This window comes from Mus pahari, chromosome 2, assembly GCF_900095145.1.
Source record: "Mus pahari chromosome 2, PAHARI_EIJ_v1.1, whole genome shotgun sequence".
Classification (NCBI taxonomy): domain Eukaryota; kingdom Metazoa; phylum Chordata; class Mammalia; order Rodentia; family Muridae; genus Mus; species Mus pahari.
The window spans coordinates 119,529,861-119,541,502 of NC_034591.1; positions in this window are offsets into that span (position 1 = coordinate 119,529,861).

The window sequence follows — 11,642 nt, forward strand, 5'->3', positions numbered from 1 at the left end:
TTTGTTAATCCAGATGAATTTGCAAATTGCTCATGTAGACTTCATCCCAGGGATGTAGAGATGGTTCAATATACCTCAATTCATCAAAGTAATCCACTATATAAAAAAAACCATTTGAGCATTTCATTAGATGCTGAGAAAGCATTTGACAGAATCCAACACCATTTCATTATAAAAGTCTTGGAAAGATCAGGAATTCAAGGCCTATACCTAAACATAGTAAAAAGCAATATACAGCAAAATAGTAGCCAGTATCAAACTAAATGGAGAGAAACTCAAAGCAATCCCACTAAAATCAGGGACTAGACAAGGCTGCCCACTTTCTCCGTACGTATTTATAGTACTCTAAGTCCTAGCCAGAGCAATTAGATAACAAAAAGAGGTCAAAGGGATATAAATTGGAAAGGAAGAAGTCAAAATATCACCATTTACAGATGATATTAAGTGACCCCCAAAATTTGACCTGACAACTCCTACAGCTGACAAACAACTTCAGCAAACAGCTGGATATCAAATTAACTCAAACAAATCAGTGGCATTCCTCTACCCATGGACAAAGAGTCTGAAAAAGAAATTAGGGAAACAATACCCTTTATAATAGTCACAGATAATATACAATACTTGGTGTGACTCTAAGCCAGTGAAAGATCAGTATGACAATATCTTCAAGTCTCTGAAGAAAGAAACTGAAGATCTCAGAAGATGGGAAGATCTCCCATGCTCATGGATTGGAAAGATTAATATAGTAAAAATGACTATCTTGCCAAAAGCTATCTACAGATTCAATGCAATCCCTATCGAAATTCTAACTCTATTCTTCACAGAGTTAGAAAGTAATTTCTTTTTTAATGTAAGGATGCTCAAACACCAAGAAGACAGATTTTAGCTTCTAATAGGTTAATGTGTGTTGAAAATTTGTAAGTCAGAACCAGGCAAGTAGCTAAGTCAGCATAGTGCTTATCTAGCATGCACAGAACTCTGGGTTTGATTCCCAGCAGTATGCAAACTACATAAGACTGCACACCCATAATCCCACTACTTGGGAGGGAGAAGCAAGAAAATTAGAAGTCAAGATCACCCTCAGCTATGCAGCCAGTCTGAAGTACATAAGACCCCTTTCCCAGCAGAAAATGCAGTAAATGCTTTAAGGAAGTGATTAGACTGGAATTACTAGAGATAATACACTATAAATCATGTTTAATATGAGTAAGCATGAATTATGGTAAAAATAGAAGTAAAATTATCTTCATATTATCAGTATAATATCAGTGTGTGTTCACTGCTAAGGTGGATTTATGCTATACTATAAGTGTCTCTATAGGTCTCGGCTGAAATAAAAATTCACATTGTGTTACATCAGAACTAGAACCAAGTGAGAAACTTAAGGGGCAACTAAGTCATGAGGCCCCCTACCCTCATGGCTTGTCTGATATAACCACAGTTGTTTTTGCTCTGTCTGGCCAATGAGACTCTTCCACATCATGATCCTGGATGTCTCAGATTAGATATTGTCATCATGCTTTTAGGCTTCCAGAACTTTGAACTAACAAAACCAAATTAACCAACAAAACAATAAACGCCTCTTTTCTTCATAAATTATACAGAATGTCCTGTGTTATTGACATAAAATGACCTAATATCATGTATATATAATATTATGGGAGAATAAAAAGTACATTTTATTATGTAATTTTCAGTCTGCCAAAATCTCTCAATGGCGAATTACTCCCTAAGGACATCTGTATACTCTTTCTGAATATCTATATTGCAGTGTGGAATAATTTATTTAAATCAAAATTGAAAAACTAAGGGTCCTATGAGGAGAAATTGAAGTGGGAAGCTTTTATACTATGCTTTACTTAGTAATCAAGTTCTAAGACTACTGATAGGTATCAAAAACATCTGATAGAAAATTATTCACTTCATGAGCTACTGAAAAGAATATATTCAAGTACAGTATTTTTCTTCAGTGTACAAAACAGTTCTAACTTTTATAATTGTGTAATAACATTAAATGAGAAAGGAGTATGATGGTGGGTGAACATGTCAGATATTAGTAAATATGAGTGAGCAGGAAAGCAGGGATGTGAAAGTACATTTCAGTACATCAACTCTGCTTTATTTATAAACTGTATACAGTTACTTGGTAAAAATTATAAGATTTATTTTGAAACATAGAAAACAGCAAACATAAAACTCTTTCACAAAATTTGATATTTCTTAATTCATGAAAAACTCCTGCTTTGTTTTGTTTTGTTTTTTCATTCTCCTTAGGCAATGCGAGCCTTTGGGTTTTGTCTTATCCTCAGCATGATTCTAATTCACTGAGTCCATTGACATACCACTGCGTCCCTTCTTATGCATAGTTGTCTCCTTCAATATTTCAAACTGTTTCAAAATGCAAAAATAAATCCTTATTTACAGTAAGTTGTCATATGTTACAAATTTGTTTTCACATTATATCTAGAGGTCCAGGGTTGGCATGCATCATAAACTTCAAAAAAAGATAAACAAAACCCCAAAAAGTCTAGGCCACCAGAAATTGGAGTCATTATTTGTAGTCAGCCATAAGATATCTCTCACTATTTTTTGTTGTTCTGTTTTCTCAATATCACATATTTAAAATGTTGCTTCATTTTCAGAATCAATAAAGAAAGAAGGACCCATCCATGCTGGTATGCTTTTGTTCCCCCCAGACAGTCATGGTGCATAGACCAACAGGTCATATTTGTTCTCCATCTACCATGGTTATTATGGGCTGCCATTACATCCTTTATCTGCTATCTGGTGTTATAATCTATCTCTATTTTTTGGACCTAGATGCAGGATCTCAGTATATTAATGGTGACATTCCTCCTTGCCATCTGGCTTTCTTTTTATTTTCAGATGCTGGTAGGTTTCATCCTGATTCTTCCCCTGATTTGGGAGGTTTGGTCAGTGAGACAACTCAACAAATAATGGTGCTTGTCCGTGTGTGAAGACTTGCATTCAATCCCCAAATCCCATGGAAAGGTGGAAAGAGACAAGTGACTTCATAAAGTTGTTGTATGAGCTTACCAGTACATGCATGCATGCACCCAACAAGACATATTTTTTAAAAAAATTTAATTATTAAAAACAGGAAACAAATGAGGTCAGTATTTGTAGAACATTTACATCCCCCTTTGTATAGTTCAATTATATCTTTAATATTTGTTACTAGTAACAAGTGTTATTTAAAAATAATAGTGAATACAAAACTAATTCTACATGGAAGTCTTCTCACAGAGATGTGAGCATTTATGACCATACTATTAGATTACATATAGGTTTAGAATATGGCTGTGATTTCTGATATGGCACCTGACTACTGCGCTGTACGTCAGTGGTATTATGATCTTCAAGACTGTAATGTGTAGGCTGCAAGTTTCATGTATCTGTATATCCACTTATTTCAGCTTGAATGTGAGACTGCATTATTTTTAGAAATATTAACATCAGCTAAAACATGAACTAGTTAGAATTTGACTTTCTTCTCATGGAAATGAGATATTGGCTGATACCAAATAAGGTATCAAAGAAGAAACAGAATATTATCTTCTACTTTGATAATACTAATAGCTTTTCATGGTTTTTTATCACTTTCCTTCAGTGACAAGTATGAAAGACATTTGGGATGAACTTAATTTATGCATACAATGGGAAATTTAATATATTTTAATGATTAGAAGATACATAAGGCATGCATTGCATTATGCATGTACAATAATTCAACATTTTTTTTATACTTGACAAACAAGAGAACATCTCTACCTTACTTCTTAGCTCTCTCCTAATCTTCACCCACATTGCAAAGTGACCATTTTGGCCAACATATTTATTTATGAGCTTTTAATTCCTGGCAATTTTTATAACTCTTTGTAATAATAGCTATGGGTAAAATAATGTGTGTTTAGCATGAAAACTACTAGAATAGAGTTTTTGTGTCAAATAAGTAATTTTTATTGATTATTTATTTATTTACATTTCAAATGTTGTCCCCCTTTCTGGTCTCTCCCTAGAAGCCCATCCCAATCACATCCCTGTTTCCCTTTGTCTCTAAGAGAGCATTCCCCACCTCACCCACCCACTCCTACCTTACCCCACTAGACCCTTTGCTTGAGCAACTAACTTCCAAAGGATCAAGCACTTCTCCTACCATTGATGCCTGATAAGACAACCCTCTACTACATATGTAGCAGGAGCCAGGGACCGTTCATGTATACTCTTTGGTTGGTGGTTTAGTACCTGGGAGCTCTGAGGGGTCTAGTTAGTTGATATTGTTGTTCTTCCTATGGGGTTGCAATACCCTTCAGCTCCTTCAGTCCTTCCCTTCCTCTTCCTTTGAAGTCCCAGGTCTCAGTCCAATGGTTGGCTGTGAGTGTCTGCATCTCTCTTAGTGAGATGTGGGCAGAGCCTTTTGACAGTATTGCTCTACTGCGTTCCTGTTTGCAAGCAGTTCTTGGCATCAACAATAATGTAGGGGTTTGGTGTTTGTGGATGGTATGGATCCCAAGGTGGGGAGGTCTCTGTATGATTTTTCCTTCAGTCTCTGCTCCATGTTTTTGTCCTTGCATTTCCCTTAGACAGGAAGATTTCTGGGTTAAATATTTTTGAGAAGGGTGAATGGCCCCTTCCTTCAACTGGGGACCATGCCTATATGCAGGGTATGGTCTCTTCAGGTTCTAGCTCCTATCCGTTGGATATTTTGGCTCATGTCATCTGCATTGGGTCCAGGAAGTCAGTGAGGAGCTTTTGATCCGTTTTCTCCTAGTCCTCAACACTATATCCAACTTCTAAGGCTGTGGCTGTTTTAGAACTTTAGAATGGCTTGTTTAGAAAAACATAGAAATTTACAGCATGGATACCAACCAGTCCATCCCCTACCCCACATTATGATACATGAAATTACGGGGTGGGGATCAGACATAGGGTGACATTCATCTAGTTTGTTGGGCCTAGTGCCTTGGGCAGGGTTCTCTTGTTTCCTAAAGTGAGTTCTTTGAAAGAAGCTGATGAGTTCCCTGTTTCTAACATCCAGCCATTCTGGCCTCCTCTTCTCTACACCCACCGAAGCTTTCCTGGTGCTAGCAAGAATAAGTGCAGTCATGCTGGGAAATTGAAGTTTTGGAGAATGTGCACATATACGTGACATCAACCTTCACAAGATTATGTTGAATGAGAGGCTAAGTGAGTCCATACTATGTCTGAGACTAGGATTAAGCCATGATAGAAAAGATGATACAGCCAAGAAGAGGAAGAAAGAAATTTCGGTAGAAAACTAGCATTTGAATCCTTAAGCCCACAATACCTGTATCAAAACATCACTTAGAAGATTTCACTGAATAGGAGCCAGGGCTCTCTTTCTTTAGATTTTTGTCACAAATAGAATGACCAAGGTACACAGCAACTGGGGATGAAATGTAATTACTTCTGGAACATATTTAATCTTGGCAAGAAACCCATCTCAGAAAAATCAGTGGAACCTCTTTTCTAAACAGAACTCCAATACATTGCTAAAGAAGAAAAGATTACTCAGATGGAAGACAACTGTTGATACTATATAAATGATTCAGATTTTTGGTATCTTTGTTAATGGTGTCTTACCATCAAAGTCAGGTAGTAACCAAGAGCACTGTCAATAGCCTGATTGATAAAGAATATAGGGGATCCCACTGACAAAAATAGTAATGCATTCCTGGGCCCAGACTTTTTATTTCATAGACTGTGGTATCTTGGAGGGGCATTACCCCTCCCTTCCATTATAGCTAGGATCCACTTAAACTTTTTATCTCTAGGTATGTAAAAAAATTAGATGGTTCAAATTTCAGGTTGAGTTGAATGATCAAAAGCTCAAAGAATTATAAACCTTATCATCTTTCCTTACATATCACAGATGTTCAGGAAGATTCTTGCCTCAACATGTCCAAGTTGCTGGATCTCATTTGTACAGGACCAAGAAGACCACGTAAAAATTGCTCTCATTTAAGAAAATAAAATAAAAGAAGTTTATGCCTATGTTTCAAGTATAAGGTAAAAGTCAAGGTATGAAAAGAAGTCTCTTGATAGTAAAGAGGTAAACATATAGAAATATATGGAGAGGGAGAGTTAGTGACTTTCAGATCAACTTGAGTTTAATTTCTAGCTTTGTCACTTAAGCTATATGTTTGTGATTTCTGAAAGCCACATAACACTGTCAGACCTTGACCTCCTTCTTACCTGCAAAATAGAGTGAAAACTCCCTTGTGAAGTTCAAGAATTAATTGATATACTGCCAACCGTCATATTATTATTTGAGTTTTAGTCCAGGAGATAATACAAGTAAAATGCTTAGCAAAATCCTTGACCCAGAGTTAGCCCTTCATGAAGAGGAGCTATTCTTTCTATATAATCATTATCATAGTCATTACAATAAAGCTAACCAATTAGATCATGGCTTGCACAATAACTGATTCATGAACAGTTTACATTTTACATTAAAGGTTATTGTGCTCTCAGCATACCCAAAAGGAATTCATGGGTTTTGACTCATATATTCCTAATAAGACACATAGTATATTCACAGCTATTCATCAGTTGCAATAAGGTCTACTAGCAAGCTTTTGTAGTCAAAAAGTGCTGTTTTGATACTGCCCTTCATGAAGTTTGTGATTTGCATTTCTTCTGTAGTTGTATTAAATGGTAATGATGCCTGTCTCTTTACTGTTAATGTTTTTAAATTATATTTTAAGATTCTCTGTCATATGCTTCATTATGACCATAGTAAATATCAAATAAATGATGCAATTCAGGAGGAGAAAGTCAGGACTTTTTATGTGCCCTTGGATGAAGTTCTTAGAACAAGGGGGCCATGTGAGACTCCTATTTTAGTAGCATTTTAAAGCATGCCTCTTCACAGCTTGCTCCTAATAGCAGTAAGAACATTTAAAACCACAGAAGAGTACTCCAAGAACAGGGTTTTAACATTAAACAGTGTTATTAGGATTGGTTACTATATTTTCAGCCAAAGCACAGAAGAAGAAAAATATTTCAACAGAAACGGGAATCCCTTCTAAAGCAAAGGGAAATACTGTCTGCTTCTCTCCGAAAAGGTATTTGAAATAAATAACAGCCCTTTCAGTGAAATGAACAGAGGCTTTATTAGATAAAATTCAATTAAATTTGGTTTCAAAAATATGGAAATCAAGGGACTCTGAGGAACATCATCATCATATATTAACTTAGGTTAAGACAATTTTCTGACCTTGAGAAATCTTGGTAGAAAATGTATGTATTTTGCATTTAGAAGTGTGTCATTTTTGGAACCTTTATTTTAGTAAATTCCAGGATGATTTTGTACGTGAGTTGTTAGATGTTTCCACATACTACAGTCAGTTTTAATAATAGTAAATTACTTAATATTTTAAAAACATTTATTTTGTGTGAGAAATAACAAGAAGAGCTACCATACCTGCCGTAGCGTTTGTGTGAAGGTCATAGGACAGTGCTTGATTGAAGGCTGTCTCCTACAGTGCAGGTCCTGGTGAATGAAATCAGACTCATCAGCAAGTGCCTTAACCCACCGAGCCATGTCTTTGACAACTCCCAATTGAAAGCCAAATGATCATGCTAAAACTTTCAGTAACATTTCAAGTACCTAAGAAGGAGGTACTATTTTTTTCATACCATTGCTATTATTATTCAAAGTAGTGCAGGGTCAGTTGGATATGCTCAAAGATATCTCACATCAGCACATCTGCATGCTGTATAATTTTATTTAAAAAAAAAAAAGAGATAGAACTTATGTCACTGTTTCAAAAAAATGCAGTTCCAAGTGTTATAGATGTTATCATCTTAAATGTCTTCTTTATAACTATTTTTTCACAACTCTTATGGCAAAGATATTCTAAATAAATCTATGGGCCATTTTTATTAGTTTTCAAAACATGATAACAGTTTTAAAAAGACTCTCTCCTGTGTTTCTTTGCTTGGTTTTGTTTGTTTACTGTCGTTGTTTGAAGAAAGGGTTTCTCTGTGTAGCCCTGACTGTTCTAGAACTCACTCTGTAGACCATGCTCGCCTAGAACTCAAACAGATCTATCTTGTCTCTGCCTCCCAAATGCTGGGATGAAGAGCCTAAGCCACCACTGCACAGCTTTAAAAACAGCAGCTTTAAAAGTTTTAGAAGTTTTTCTAAAGAAAGTTTCCAGACTTCTTGGGGAGATGCTGGTAATTTACTCAATTTGCCGGATTTCCTTTTTTTTTTTTTTTTACATTCTTTTCTTATTTTTGTGTGTGAGCATTTCGCCTGCATGTTATCTATGTACCACATGCATTCAGTATACTGGAGGCCAGAGACGGGCATCACATCCCTAGGAACTGTAGTTACAGATAATTAAGGGGTACCATGTAGGTGTTTCAGATGCAGCTCATGTCCTCTGGAAGAGTAACCAGTGCTCTTAAGCACTTAAATGACCTCTTAGTCCCTACAGAAGATTTTAGTATGTGAGCAATCTCCATCCACTGTCAGCACTGTATCTCCATAGCACTTACTGGATTTTGGTGGTGGTGGTGTTTGTGTGTTTGTGTAAACAGAAAATAGTAAGTTTTGCATGTTAATCTCATCCATTGTTGTAACTGATTCTCCTCTCGGACTCTCCTCCCATCCCATTGGCCCCTGCAGGAACCTTCCTTCAACCAGGAAGGCTCTTTCTGCGTTCACATCTTTCGTTTTGTGCATCCTCGCTTTTCCTTCCCCCACTCTATTTGTTTCTCTGGTTCTAGGTAATTTTCTTTAGTGATTTCTGGCTCCATCTTTTTTTTTTTTTTTCCTCCTGCAAATGCAGAGATAAACTGGTGATTTCCATAGCCAGGTGGGAAACCATTTTCGCTCTTAAAGTGAAATCTACAATGGCAAGATATTTAATTTACACATGAGAAAATTAACTTACAATGTGAGCCGGTGGATAATGGGATTTGATGTTCCAATGCATCTATTTGTTTAAAATTTTTAGTGAGTAATACATGACTCATATATAAAATTAAAGCAAACTTTAGTCATCAGGAGGAATGTAATTCTTAATAATTAGTAATATATATTTGGTAGATAGATGTAATCTCTGTACTTTCCAATCCACGTAACTGACTGAAGTGAATGTTATTATATATCATTAAGTCAACTTCATAAGCCCCAAAGCATGTGATTATAAACAGTAATGTTTAATAAAGATATTTTTTATACAATATCCTAGCAGAATTATCATTATGCATGACTCAGAAATTATATCCCTAAATCTATACTAAATTAAAAACATAGCCATTTACAAAAGATTGTGTGTTAATGATAATCGAATCATAATTATTAAAAAAAACACACATTTTTCTGTCATCTGATTGAGGAATGAATTACTATAACATGTATATACAATATAATATTCAGCAGCACTGATACATAAATACAAAAATAAGTACTATATAGAATGCCCTATGCAGCATTATTAAGCTTAAGGTTGCACATTAAGCAAGTGGTAAATAGGGTCTGTTGTATTGTAAATGAGATACAATTTATATAGATATAAAATAGAATAATTCTTTTCTAGGTTAGGAGAGTGTAGGTACAAAGAAGTAAATAAAGATTTTCCTTTTAATGTAATGGAAATGTTTAAAGATATATTGTGGTCCTTGCTACATGGATGTTCACACTGAAAACTAACATAGGGACATTTTAAGTGGAAATATTATATAACATGTCATATGTATATCAAGAAAGCTGGACTTTTCTAAAGTAAAAACTTAAGAAAATATTTTAAATATAATTTCTGAAAATTTTTCATTGATGAAATAAAGCCCAGATAATTATGTCTTAGTTATTAACATGCTCATTCTCACTGTCAAATGACCATGAATGACACTGTTGTAGGGAGTGAAGTTACCATAATAAACGTTCCTCTTATTGTAGAAATTGTGCTGCAGCACGTTTATGCATAAGGAATGAAATATTGTTACATTTGAAAAACCAGCAGTGTATAAAAATGAACTCGTTTCATTATTTTGAAAAATACGTTTGGAACTTGTGTTCATGCTCTAATTCACAAGTTAGAAAAATATATAGTCCCATTATTTCTGGCTTGGATTAATGAGGTTCAAAAATATAAATGACATATTGAATTCTAGAGCCATTTATACCATTTTCATCTGAAACAAGACCCGTTAAAAATATTCAGTCCAGCATGATCAGGTCTTCTGCCAATAAACTGAGGGATTGAGATTTATGCGATAAGAGAAATCTCTGTGTGTTCCTAATTGGTAGAGAGTGTCATTTATTCAAATGAAAAAGGAATGCCTATAAAAATTTGTGCTGAAATGGGTTACAAATTCAGAAGAGTCAATAAAAATCAGGTCTTTCTTTTGGGGAGATGTTAAAATATATGGATGATGGAGGAACACAAAAATATATGAATATATAAAATTGAATCACATATCTTGATTTTGTATAATTGCAATCACTTATTGGCACTAATATTAGCATATGATTATATATTTGTACTTATTTGTGTATATATGATTCAATAATAGTCTTAACACTTTTAAATTGTTCACATACTTATTCTTACTAACAGTGATATCCTTAGTTAGACCTTTGACGTGGCTATGTAAGTTCCAGGAAACACTCTTTTTTCTAAGTCAGAAAATCCACCTGTTTTTCTATGGTCAGAGTCCACATTCCTTATACGTGAGAACTGCAAATTAAGTAATTATATCTCCTCTCCTACTCCTTTATTCACAGGGTATTGAATTGAATTGAAAAGAGAGAGAGAGAGAGAGAGAGAGAGAGAGAGAGAGAGAGAGAGAGAGAGAGAGCTGAAGCCCCAGCAAAGATCAAGAATAACAAGTGACTCCTAAGCAATAATTGGCTCGTGTTCCCACAATGATTTGACAGACACCGGCTTATTACGCTGGGTGGCATATTTGCAAGTGAAGAGCCCCGCTAAACCTTCTGTAAGTCTCAGCATCATACAGCTGAGACTTTGGTGATACCTCTCCGACTCTAAGTTCTGCACATTCTGCTGTACCCAACTGTTCACTTGACTTTGTGACACAGTTTTGTAAATGAGCACAAGTCCAAGTGGAAGCTAGTAGGTGCCAATAGTTTTGAGGGCAATAAAAGCTGTTCTTACACGAATTTGTCATAGACAAGCAGTCTAATCAAGCAAGGATGGTCAAATCAATAAACATAAGCAAGTGGTAAAAGGCACCTCTCGTGCAAGACCCAGATGCATCGATTATTAATCAGTATGTAACAAGGTTTTTCCACTATGTGTATGGATCAGTTATCAATACCAAGATCCTATCATCTGCCTTGTCATTTTCCTGAATCTAAAGAAAAGCTATCTTTAATTTAGTGTTAAAAATGAATATGTACTGAAAAGTAGATTTATTATAATATTATGAGTCCGTAAGATATCTTTCAGGTAGATAGTTGTGGTTGCCTTTAATCCCAGAACTTAGGAGGCAGAAGCAGTCAGATCTCTGTGAGTTTAGGATGAGTCTGATCCACACAGGATGGGCAGGGCTACACAGAGAAAACTTGTCTCAAAGAATGAGAGAGAGAGAGAGAGAGAGAGAGAGAGAGAGAGAGAGAGAGA